The 12,997-nt window shown below is 39.8% G+C and overlaps 1 protein-coding gene and 1 long non-coding RNA gene across 5 annotated transcripts in view; one reads left to right on the plus strand and one right to left on the minus strand.

Annotated features, from left to right (window-relative positions):
• The window catches only part of Ten-m (teneurin transmembrane protein Ten-m), a 188,479-nt gene that overhangs the window by 56,891 nt on the left and 118,591 nt on the right, over positions 1–12,997 (minus strand). The window lies entirely within an intron of this gene.
• LOC138133250 (uncharacterized) lies at positions 1,106–6,804 on the plus strand. Its single transcript, XR_011160291.1, has 2 exons — positions 1,106–1,263; positions 6,428–6,804. It is a non-coding gene; the product is annotated as an uncharacterized lncRNA (long non-coding RNA).

Raw genomic sequence — 12,997 nt, forward strand, 5'->3', positions numbered from 1 at the left:
TCAGCTCGACTTCTTGACGAAACGCAATTCGCGTGAACGAAAGCTTTGCCTTCTTCACTCTTACTCTAAACAACTATTGTATTGTTGCATTTGATTTACTCACGAGAATAGTTTAAAAGAAGTTGTCGGGGGTGAGTTTTGAGCCTGGGCAATCGTGTATAGCGGGGTGCTGTTCGGCGGGCCGTAAATAATTCATTTGGTGAATGTGAGCCGTTATAAATACCGTCGCGACTCCTGCTCCAGGTATGAAATATGGTCGAAGTTGGTAGTAAGGGCGCACCTGTCTGCAGCCACGTCCCGACGCTCCGCCATGTTCGGGTACCATCCGCATTGCAAATTAGGAACGCATCTGGTATCGACGTCCTCTTCACGCTGCAATAGTCGGGCGCCGTCGACGACGATTAAATTAAAAATTACCCGAGATCGGTATCGCGGCCGATTAACGAGCGGCCTTTGTACCGCGAAATAGAGATTTAATCGGACCGTGTTTTATATGAATATTGAATTGATAGCGGGCCGTAAATATACAGGACTGGGGACCGATAAGATCCTAATCGTTTGATGACAGTCGATGTATTTGCGTCCTTAATGTTCCGTTAGTGTTTGCGAATACGGGCGAGGGTGAATTACATCAGCGCCACGTGCCCCTTTACCATATTTTCCTATTAATTTACTAATTCATCTTCGTCAGTGAGCTCGTGGGATTTTTTGCAGTCAACGAGCAGTATGTTCGGTTTCGCATATAATAGGGTCGATTCCTGGTGAATGTCAACCTAAGCACTGATTATGATAGATGACAAGTGCCAAGGGTGTCCTCCACGAAGAGGGTTCGCGTGCTGCTCGGCACACGTCTTGAGGAGCGGTTTTTGCGGACCTGTCATTTCGACCGCCGCTTGACCGCTACACAATACGCCCCTGCCACTAATTAAATTCACGTTGAAATCGTCACCGACAGAATATAAAAAGAATTCAAGAGCTACATTTGAAAAGCGCGCCAATAAAATGAGGTGGCAGCATTGGTCACCAAACAGAGGTAAGGGATAAATCCGACGTACGTCATTCAGTATTGTATATTATTAAAGAAGGATGGCAGCCTGGTCGCGAGTCCGATTCACCGACATATTCATTCTAATGTCAAGCGAAGCTGTAACAATACATAACCTAATCTTTATGTTATTTGTAAAAGTGTTTATTTGGGTTTGAACAGTGGCTAATATGTTGCGGTACATCAGTAGGTACCTAGATTTCAGTGCGACGTCTCTCGTAAGTATCTTGTTAAATCGGTGTGAAAAAAGTGAATATGTATCTAAAACTTTAAAACAGCTCTTCACATCACAATACTTCAGAGGTTCTGGCTGTAAATTGTGTGAAAAATTGTTGTAGACGAACATGATTTAATTTTAACCAACTTACAAGCAAATTATGATCCACATTTTAATAAGGTTTGAGATAATAATGTTGTAAGTTTATCCATCACTTTATGAAAGAAAATTAGGAAAAACATGCTCCACCCATACGAAAACAACTTTTGTGAAACTTTCAGGACTTGAAGACATCTTTGTTTGAATAATTATTCCAGAATTGGCAACTAACTAAATTAGCGAAACCCTTTTACATCAAATTTTACTTTCTGCTGAACTGACGCAACATTTCCCCAGGTGGCATCGTCAGGGCCGTAATACAACCAAATTTACCTTATTTGTTATTATTGAACCATCCCCATTACTAGTTTTCTCCATTACCAACGGTTTCAGACTTCGCACTAATAAATATAAACCAGAAGGGACGACCTTTAACATTATTAATCAAGTGAGCTTTTCAAAGCGATCACATATCAAATGGTCTAATTGTTTAAATTTTATTTCTTCAGGCACATATCCTTGTTTTCGTGTAAAAGTAATACTCGATTCTCTATATTACATTATAATGATGTGTGAAGGATCTTGTGCAATTAATTTCTTTAGGTAACGTTCGTATTTTATTATTTGTTAACAATGAAGATTAAAAGGCAGAAGCCTTTTGGCGTAACGAAACTCGAGCATTATCTGAAATCAGTAAAACTTTGCAAAACGCGAATCTCAACAATCACGCTGTGTTTAATTGTTTTAATTTGTTTTGAGCGGACTGGATGGTTCGTTACTGCAACTCGAACGCATAATAGTTTCAACAAATTAAAACAATGCGGCTCATTAGTCGTTTCTTTTGTAGCTATTTGTACGGGGAGCGTTTAATTCCGTAAGGAAACATAACAATTTCTTCACAGGAAGTTTGGTTCGGCATCTGTTCCGAATGATGACACATTGATGGTGGCCAACCATATAGCGACGGTTAAAAATAATAATTATTGTCATAGCTGGTTATGTCATCTAATTATATTTATTATTACATCATGCCGAACTCAATTAATTGGGTTAACTCAACCCACCGTTCCGTTTTGTAATTTTCTACCTACCATTTATGTACGGTGTGACAAATCGGATCGGAGGACCGTGTTAGGGTGCTGCTTAAAATTTTTAGTTTCAATTCGGAGTCGATCTAGAACCGCTCCTCGATAAATTAATCAAAGTCGAGCCAATAACGAGAGGAGACATCGAAAATTGCACAATTTGGGCGAACGCTTTGTTGTTTCTTTTATGTTCGTCGGCATAATTTTCTTAGAAATAAAATGTTATATTTATTGCGATGAAACAACATAAAATAAAAATTATTACGGCGCTTTTACATCATTTTTTTACTTTCGTCGTGTAAAAAATAATCATAAACGTAATGTATGTTGTGCAAACTTTTTTTATTCACTCTTTAATGTACCTGGGAATATACTTTATCCACATTTTTAACGTTAACGGTTAATTTTATAAAGGAGGCAATTAAGCCTACCGGTAGCGCTTTAGTTTGCACATTAAACCTACCGCGGACAATTTCTTTCGTCATAAAGTGTTGAAATTAATGTGTAGGAGGTGACACGGTCGGTACAACGGGCGCTGCTTGTTCTTCATTACGAAAAGTACAAGAAGTTGCAATCGATACTCCGAGCGGTACCCAATTACTGGTTTATTAAACCGCTGATTAAAGATTATCAGCTTTGCACAAAAGATTTCTCATTTTCTAATAAATTGGTTTAGGAAGAAAGTTTTCGCGGGCGGACCGTTAGTTTAACGAGTCAAAAATTCAGTTTGGCATCATCGTGATGCTAGACCTATCAATTGGTCAAAACAAATTTTTAGAATTTGACCGAATGCATTCGCATACCTACCCATATCAAGACTGACGGGCTGACTAATGTGTCTATTCCAGAAGTCTGTTTATGGCAGCGGTTGCGGTCCAGGTCAGAAGTCATCATCAGTAACGAGTATTTCTGGTGTTCATTTTCTTGTTATTTCGAAAAGTAAAAATCCAGCTTTGCGCACTTTCACTGAGAGCTGAGAGAACGTATGAAAATTTCAGAGAAATACTTTTTAAAATTGAATAACACTTCGCTTTGTTGAGTCAATACGAGGCACTATCACGTATCAGTCGATGAAACGAGTGTGGGAGCCCACCTTGACACAATTACGAGTACATTCGACCAGGTTCAAGCGAGTTTAAATCGGGTCGATCCGGGGTACGGCGAATAGACCACGATCGAACGAAGGAACGGTTGGTGTTGACCAATTACGCGCGACTGTTATGAGGTTCGAAGAAAAAATGACGACAACACCGGCGCCGCCGTAGTAAATCGCCTCCATTCATCAGAGGGCTTTTCCTGTCGCTCGGTGTCACTTCAGTGGGGCTCCGCGCCTCAGTGATTCCCAATAACCGCCAGCGACATCCCAAGAAATATGGCCAGCCATTAGTTACTGACCGTCTATTTAATTGCCGAATAAATAAATAATTCCCGGTCGTGAATGGACGTGGGTTTCCAATGGTACGTTTCACCCATTCGACCCACGTCCCAGCCGTATTCAAATTACGAGGTGAAGACACTGTCAAGAATTTGTTTGTCGCGTTGAAATTTCGGTAATTTCGGCTTTAGGGCGCTAATAAAGTCGTAAAAGCGACAATAAAGATTTATTCGGTGTAGCTTACGGGGTCGGTTTAGTGTCGGAGTTATGGGACATAAAATTGTGCAGAAATATAAAATTTCGCCGTGGACGGGGGCAACAAGAGCAATGGCGGTAATTGATTGGGGCGATTTTATTTGGGCCGGGCGGCGGCATTATTTATGAAGAGGCCATTTCCTAGATCACCGGCAAAACATGGGCCATTATGAGGACAGTTGTGGCCGGCCGTATCACTCAGCCAACTAAGTGCCCGAGGGAGAGTGATTTGCGGAGGTATCAAGGAGATTTACTCCAGTCAGTGGACGCGGATCGATACCCGCCGATGGTCCCCCCAGGTATGACTTACAAGCTAAGACTTACCGAAAGCGCCACCTCGACATGTCAACCGTTCGGAATTGCACGAGAAAGAGACCCAAGACGTGGCCGTCTACGCGGAAGCTTAAGGCGTTCACGCGAAGAAAAAGAAAAAAATAAATGATCGTTTCAACCTGTCCGAGGCTGTAAATCTAAAGAATGAAAGTGAAAATTTGGAAATTCTGTTGCTCCAGATAGGGACAGCAGGGTTTAAGTGAAGGGTCATATCCTGGAGGCGTTCCAAAATTTTTTGGTTACGAAAAAAAACTTTCGTCTTGTCCGTTGTCTAATGGATATTTTTTTATTTTTCGATTTTCGGATCCAGTGGTATTGGAATTTGTAAAAGATGAAGATAAAGGAGCTGTGACAGAGTGGATTGGTAGATTGAAGCGTCTTATTTCTGATTTTAGTTCCGTAATAGCGTTCCGATCCAGGCGAACAATTAACCGCTGATCGTTTACTTGTTTGGTTTGTTGCCGGAGGCGGTATTGTTAATGACTGTTTGTTGCAGGTAACTGTTATGGATACAGAACTGTAATTACATAATGACTATTGCAACTTGTTGGTTTGTGGGGGGTTCGTTGTGGATTTTTGTGTAAATCTGTAAGAATCTGGGCGAGTGCGTCGCCCCCGGTGCAAATGAAAAAGACAGGGCGAGATCCGACTTTGGATACGGAGCTAGTTGGTTAATCGGGAAGAGACGAATTTCTCCGAAGCGGGGCGAACCGGGGGTGACTCCCATTCTCGTGGTCTGCAGGATCAATACGCGGCTTCGGCGGCAGGGACCCATCGGGGGCGACCTGCAGAGGCGGCTGCAACGCGCGATTACTTGGACCACTCTGTGTAAACGAGTCAGTGCTCGAGACCGATTCAATCAGAAACCTCCACGTTATCAACACTCCACGGGCCGGATCATCGATCGCCGCCTCCCGGTTTTCGTTTTACATTTTAGGCTCGTTCGACGATGACGGAATTTCAAAAGCCGCCCCGATAATGCACGTCTCACAAGAATTATCCCATCGTTCGACGTTCGCCGGATCATGTAGTACCTACACTCCTACTCGAAGAGAATAACTTTTAGTGCAACGCGAGAAAATCAAAGGGAAAAGGAAAAACGGCGATGTGAAATGCGCTTAATTGGTAATCAGGCTTTGTTCTCGGAGCCGACGAGCACTATCTACGAGTATTTTCTTACAAAGTGCGCCGGGAAATCGTCTCGGTTTCTCATATTAGAGATTTTCCATGTTTTTAGCCGGGAAATGCATCGCGATCCGCTCAAGACGACACTTTTCCACTTGCGTTTTTCGGGCCAAGCTGAATTAAAAATGTTCTCCTGTTTTAGGCTTTATACGTTTACATACATCTGCATAAATGTAAATTCGCAAAGTCGTGAATTTAAAAAAAATGTTAATTACTTATCCTTCCAAATACGGAACTTTGAAATATGAGGTCAGAATTACATTTGTGTACGGTTACGGAGGCGTTAACACAAATTTTAAATCATTGTTCAGCTCTGAAATGTGAAGCTACGAATAACATCGGTTTAGTTTTGGGTCAAGAGGCCCCCTTCGAATTTCAAAGGGACATTTATTTAATTAGGGATTTCGCACTGATCCTTAAAAACTACCCCTCTCAATGGATCCGCTCTGCTGTGAAAAATTAATAAATCAAGTGGCTGCGGTAATAACAGATTACGTTACGAGTTCAGAAAAGTGGAAGTTTACTAGACGAGTATGGCAAGTTTAAGTACGAGTACAAGCGTCAGCGAGTACTTAATTGCCTACGAGTCCAGTAAAATCACTTTTCTGACGAGGAGCGTAAGAATATTAAAATTTGTTAGTAAAAAGTTTTTTTTTTTGGTTGCTATGCTGTAAAGTAACTTATTATTTTACGATTTTGCTATGCTGTAAAGTGACCTATTACTGTACTTTTGCGAGTTTGAGTTCATTACATTATAAAATGCGAAAAAATTCATTACGCTAAAATAATCATCCACAATAAAATAACGATTTTTTTTTTCTATAAATTTCCAGGGCAGGACTTTTCAATTGTTCAGTTGCACCGAGTTTCTTCAACACCAGATTTACGAGACACTGTGTAACACGGGAACTCCACTGGGTAACATACTGTTCAATAAAACAGAAACTTCTTGTTGTAACCTTTGCCGTCCCCATATCCTTTCATTATCGAAGTCCCTTCTCTTTTAATTAATTATTGCGAACAATCAAAAGGAAATAATTATCAACATCCGTTTTTCACAAAATGTACTAAAATAAATTAAACAATAATTCTAACGAGATTTTGACTGTGAAAATGATGATAGAAAAAGTATTTAGTACTTTTGGTGGAATTTAATACTTACTTTGAATCTTGTAAAGGATTTGCTTTGAATAAAATTTCGAAATTGTAAGACCGTTCATTTTCTTTTAATAATTTTGGAATGTCTCCATAAATTATGTCTACCCGGCTTCATTTCGTATCTGTCGCGTTCACGCTTCAATAATTTGCAGCTGCTTAAGACATTCGCTGAACGTGTGTACTGCAAGGGAAGAGGGTTGTTGAAAAACTGTGTTACATAATCGAGTTGCAATTTTAATAGTAAGTTTATTGAGTCGTAAAATTGTTCGTTTTCGCAACTCAGAACCTGAGAAAAGAAGTTGTAAAACACTCGTACTGCCGCTCATAAATTAAACACCGGCCTCCTATTTATACTTGAGTGTATATTTATGAGCAATAGGTAAATGGTTTACTGCCGCCTTTTCCTAAAAATTAACTAGGGCACCCCCATAATATTTTATGGGTCTTGTGATATTTTGTGTGTTATATAGCCCTTGTTATCCACCGCGAGCCATAATTACACTGCGTAAAAAAATGCTCTCCTCCAGAATCCCCTGGAATGGCGCCCCCTCCCCCAAAATCCGTGTTTATCGCTGGGGGGTGTGTATTTTTCGCGCGATTCGGTTAATTTCGCTTTGTTTGTGACCCAGTTCCGGAGCGAAATACGTGACCGGTCCGAATCCGTTCGCCAAATAGTGCAGTTTTCGATAAGGCCCCCAAGATGGGGTCATTGTGTCGGTGCGAACGCGCCGCCTCCACTCGTCGCACATCCGCCCCTCGGTGACGCCGACTGCGACATTCATGAGATCGAGATAAAAGACAAAATGTTATTAAGATGAGCGAATGTGGAAACGGATATCCACACGTAGAGACGTGTGCACACACCGCACCATTTAATGAATATTTCAGCGAGCACTTCTTATTTGCGGAATTCTTTCATGTCGCGATGTCGACTGGAAGAGGTCGGGGGCCGTTTGCATACACAACCGCCACAATTACCAGAAATGTTCGCGACGGCCCGGGATTTCAGCGAATGCATTGTAATTTCAGATGTGTTGTGTAAATGCGGGGGCGGCTGTCGATGCGGCTGCTCGTAATTTCCGCCCCCGGCGTACGCACTGTTTGTAATCGACTGAAGACGGAGCGTCGATAAATAATCGCGCGCCAGCGGCAATTTCCCGGACTAAATCATTACACTATTATAACACGATCACTCGTAGTAAATTTCAAGAGCGGAGGGACCGGAGCTTTTCCCGTGGCCGTTCTTCCTCCACCCCGAAAGAACTCTCTTCGACAATTTCGTTTGAGCTTTTCAGGGATATTCTTCCTTCCGGGGGCGTTTGTTTATTATTTATTAATTCCTCGCCTTCAAGTACTGAAAGACGGAATGGCTTCCGATCAAGATGTTTGAATATCCTAGCAACTATGACAGATCAATTAGACACCGACCTACGCATCGTTATAGCCACAACACGCAAATACCATTAACAGATAGAATGCGGTGGCGGATTAATACCAACTAAACTTACTTGAGATACCGTTTCGCTGGAGTTACGAGCTAAGAATTAAGTTTCCAATTTCAACCAACATTTTTTATGATGAAGAAGTGGTTACATAATCTTTTAAATTACAGTTAGATTAGTTAATTGGAACAACTTCATCCTAGGCAACTGATGATTAGGTATTTTTAAATTTTAAAAAATGTTAACAAACTAGTTATCAGATGCGTACATTACGGGTTAGGTCTACCTCAACAATCATCTCCATGTTTTCATGTTTCAGCAAAAATATCTTGAGGTAAACAAGAAATAAAAATACGAAAATTGTGGTTTCAATTGTTGTCCAATAATTGCTAATTGATTGCTCTCATATTTTGTTTTTATTTGAAATTGGAAAATAAATTTGTTTATATGGCAAAATTTGGCACAAATCGTCGATAAATCTTTTCATTTCGTAATAAAAGCTTTTTTTAACTGGGATGTAATGACATCAATTTATTGATACCGTACATTTTGTTTGTTGACACAAGCGGATCCGAAGCAACGCGGTATTCAGGCCGTTATTCAACGTTGATTTGTAATTTACAGTCGATCACATAAAGACAAAAGTTTAGTGGTAAATATTTTTAATAACAGAAAATAATGTTTAATGAAAATAAATTGCACAAACAAAAATAATATTTAATAATATTTCATTGGTTTAGTTTTATAAAATAAAAAATCTGTCGAAAAATGATTGTTTAAAAATAAAAGAAAATACCAAAGTTTGTCCAAAACTTTTTGAAAGATGACATTTATTCTAAATTCTGTTTTTAATAAATAAATAAATAAACATACGTATATAAATGAATAATTAATGATTATTTATTCATATTAACAAACATTAAATAGTTATTTACGAAGTGAGCGCGAGAAGACATTTTTCCCGCATGAGCGCATTATTTTAGGCACGAGCGACGAAGGAGCGAGTGCTTCATTTGCCGAATACGTCTTTTCGCATCGAAGTTCCTACAATATTTTTTTAAACGAACATTATGTCTTATATTGGAGAAATGGTGTTTTGTAAACTAGAGTATATTATCAAGTCAAATTATTTTCAGAATGTTCAAAAAGGCAAATGGTTTTTGGATGATTTTGAAGCTCTAGTGCGCGAACGTCGATTTCGCCCACTAGTGCGTCAAAATGGCCTGCGACCGCATAGTAGTAGTAGTCATTGTGAAAGTAGTGAGTTCAAAAACATAATTTTACACTCGCCAAGTAAATAATTAACATAGAAATGTATTTTTTTAAATATCCTTCCTGAAACTAGATCCTTTAAATAGTTTCAAAGAACATTGTCATATAATTTGCAATATGATTGTAATATCTTAATCCACCCCTAGTGCCAGATCATTTTCGAAATTCTGGATACTGTATTTTTTATACAGGTGTTTCAAAGCTGCCGCCAAAACTTTACAGAACATGATAAAATATGCTATACTGAATAATAACTGTTTTTCTTCTTTAACCAGGCTTTCTAGACGCTCATTTTATTTAATTTTTTTAAATTTACATTTGCCAACATCGATTTATCTTACAATTTGCAATGTATAGATCGTTACTATGACTGTAGACTATAATTAAATGGTTGCTGTGATTACTGCTGCTTATTATTATCATATTTAGAACATCTTCTGTACAATGTTGCCACTTTTATAGTAACTTAAACCTCTGTAAAACCATACAGACGCATAGGATAGAACGTTTCATTACGATTTCGAGTTAATATTGATATGGGAAATTGCTGTGTAACATTTTTTGACGATGGTTTGGGAACACGCTGTATAAATGAGGCGCTTAAAAATGTATATACAAGGTATAGTCATAATTCCGGGATATTTACAGCTTTCACGACAATTTCTTTGAACTGAAAATAACTTGGACACCTGACAAGTTTGAGCACAAGCAAGTATTGTATAAGAAATATGACTGCGAATTAATCCATAAGTAATTAAGAGGGTTTTTTTTCTTTGTTAAAAATACATAGCGTTTAAAAACAAAACAAAAACCCCCTGAAGGATCACATATTCTCTGTACATTATTATTCCAGTAAATAAAAAAAAAAGTACCGAGCATATGTAGATAAAATAATATTTTTTTTAATCTACATATGCTCGGTACTTTTTTTTATTAATAAGAAAATAAATGTATCGATATTAGTTATTTGGGAAAATAAATTAAAAAAAAAAAAAAACAAAATTAACCCTTCATCAGCTACTCATTTTTTTATTTTTTATGTTTATCATCCTAGTATGACCCTGGCGCCACCTTTGAAGTTATTTTTCACCATAGGCGTCCTTTCTCTATATCGATAAATTTTCCTTTGTGCCCCACTTTCTGATCGATTATGGCAAAGAAAACGGGCCGAAAAAATATGATGCACAATCAAGATGAGTGACAACTTGTCTTCTCCTGAGACAAGCCGACTTGAACCGATCTAAAATTGATAAAAATCGTCCTCAAGTGTGTTCGAAATTTTTTCACCGCCTCCAATAATTCCCTGTCAAAAAGTTGCTTCAAAGATTTGCCGATTTGCAAAGACATTTAAATAATTTGTGTTATTCCGGTTCTGGCGTCCAGTAAAAATAATACGAGGTCCTTAAATTGTGCAGGGGCTGTTCAGTCAGGTAGTTTATTCGGCATCGTCAAAGGTCGAGAAGCGTTCAAGGTCCCCGCATCTCCCGAGATCTGTATCGAAACAGGATTCTGTTCGTTTTGGTGGATGCGCCGGTCTCCCCCCTGTCTTTGACGAAGGTAATTTTATTTATTGGCTGCAGGATCTGCTCAAGCGTTCCTGATGAGGCTCCACCGGATGCAGCAAGATATATATTTACATAAACGAAGAATCGGTTCGTTTGCAAGGAAGTAAGGAAGCGCAACGAGGAAGCTCAGTAAATATATCTCGCCGAGCAGGGATCGGGTACTGCTGTTAATTACACGTCGACATGCATGCTCCGGGTGCCCGGAATTGTAGCCGTCAAACGCTGCGTCGAAAAAGCCGGGGAGCGACTTGTGTCGCCGGCGGCGTTTTTTAACACGAAACGTCACATAAAACAATTCTGGATTTGCTCGTAAAAACCAAATAACCCGCTTGATCGGATGTACAAACAGTGCAAGAATAAAAATTTATTTTCGGGCTGGCTTTATTACACCGAGTCGACGGTGTCCTTCGGCACATTAACGTCCCTGCAGGATTACAAAGATTCGCAACGCTACTTGCACCAACGGTACAAAAATCATCGGATTTAATTGATTTCGTTTCTGTAGGAAACCGGAGTAAATCTTGGACAAATTGGGCGATTTGTTTCCGGATTCACATACATTTCTGGACACTTAATAAACCCCCGGCAAATCGCTCGTCATAAAAGTAATGCGTCGCGAAAGAATTTCAATTTCCCGAGTCCGGGGAAGCGAGGACGTCGACGTCATTGTCTGGACCACCGGTAAACGTGACTTATAACACTGATAAATCATTTTGTTGAATATTACATGGCCGAGTCCGGACCCGTATCACGCAATGACAGTTGCAGAAATAGAGCCGTAGGGGACAGAAGCCTGGCCGGAACAATCGCGATAAAACCCGGAACTATGATTTTGACAATGATTACGGGACAGGTGAAAACGAAGGGGTCCCAATTATCCCGAGGGAACGCACACAAATGGAACCGGAAGCAGTTGTAAACAGAAGATCACTCCGGAAAGAAAACACGTCGGGTTATGGCGAAGGCGTTCGCATAATCCGGTTATAAGAATGGGGAATGGAGGCGGGAGGAGTGCGTTTTTTAAATGAAAAACGCACACATCGGTGTAACTTGTATTGAATTAGAGGAAAGGCGCGAGTTTACGGTTCACATTCTGATCGAATTTATACTGGAGAGTGTAGTAATATTAAAACAATAAAGTGGAGAAGTTTAGGGGAATGTGCTTCCAGAAGCAATATCCGAATATAATTTAGGCTCCTGGGAACGAAAGTAAATGATAAGTGCCTGTAATAACACCCCGTATGTTGTTTAACAAATAGAATTATGACCCAATCTTCAGAGCAAGTTAGCAGAACATTTATTATTAATGAATATCTTCTAAAATACGAGATGTCTGGTAAAATGGTGGAGTAGCGTTCGCGCCAACTTAATGGGGAACAACTCCCGAGACCAAATTAAAGCCAACTTCTTGCACTCATAATTTATGTCTCAGGTTCGATCCCTACGACACTATTAAAAATAGCAATCATTACCCCCCCAACCGTATTAAAAATGCGACAGCCCCTTTCGTCAAATACAAAAACACGGTAATACGATTTAAAGTTGTGATTTGTTTCGTAAATTTTTAATGGACTCTTAATGGCAACCTCAGCTGAGTTTTAATTCGATTTCGCAAACAGTGAGTGGTGAAAATTCGCATTTTTAAGTCGGTTTTCGGATTAAAAGCCCGAGCAATTAATCAAACATTAATCACGTGGAGTGAATTTGCACGCACGACTGCCGATTGCCGAGTGGATGACGTCACCGTGTGCCGGGGGTGGGACCGTCTAGTTAGTTTTAATTTATATAAACCGGGCACCTAGTCAGGGGACGGCGTGCTTGACTAAACAACCGAATTCGGGGTGAGCAAGCATAACAAGGGGGTTACATCCAATCTACCGTCCCAAAACGAACTACTTTGCATCCCGATCGTAAAACAAATGGATGCCAGATGGCCGTCAAACATCACAACTGAGACACTTCAAAG

This window comes from Tenebrio molitor, chromosome 6, assembly GCF_963966145.1.
Source record: "Tenebrio molitor chromosome 6, icTenMoli1.1, whole genome shotgun sequence".
NCBI classification, from domain to species: Eukaryota; Metazoa; Arthropoda; class Insecta; order Coleoptera; family Tenebrionidae; genus Tenebrio; species Tenebrio molitor.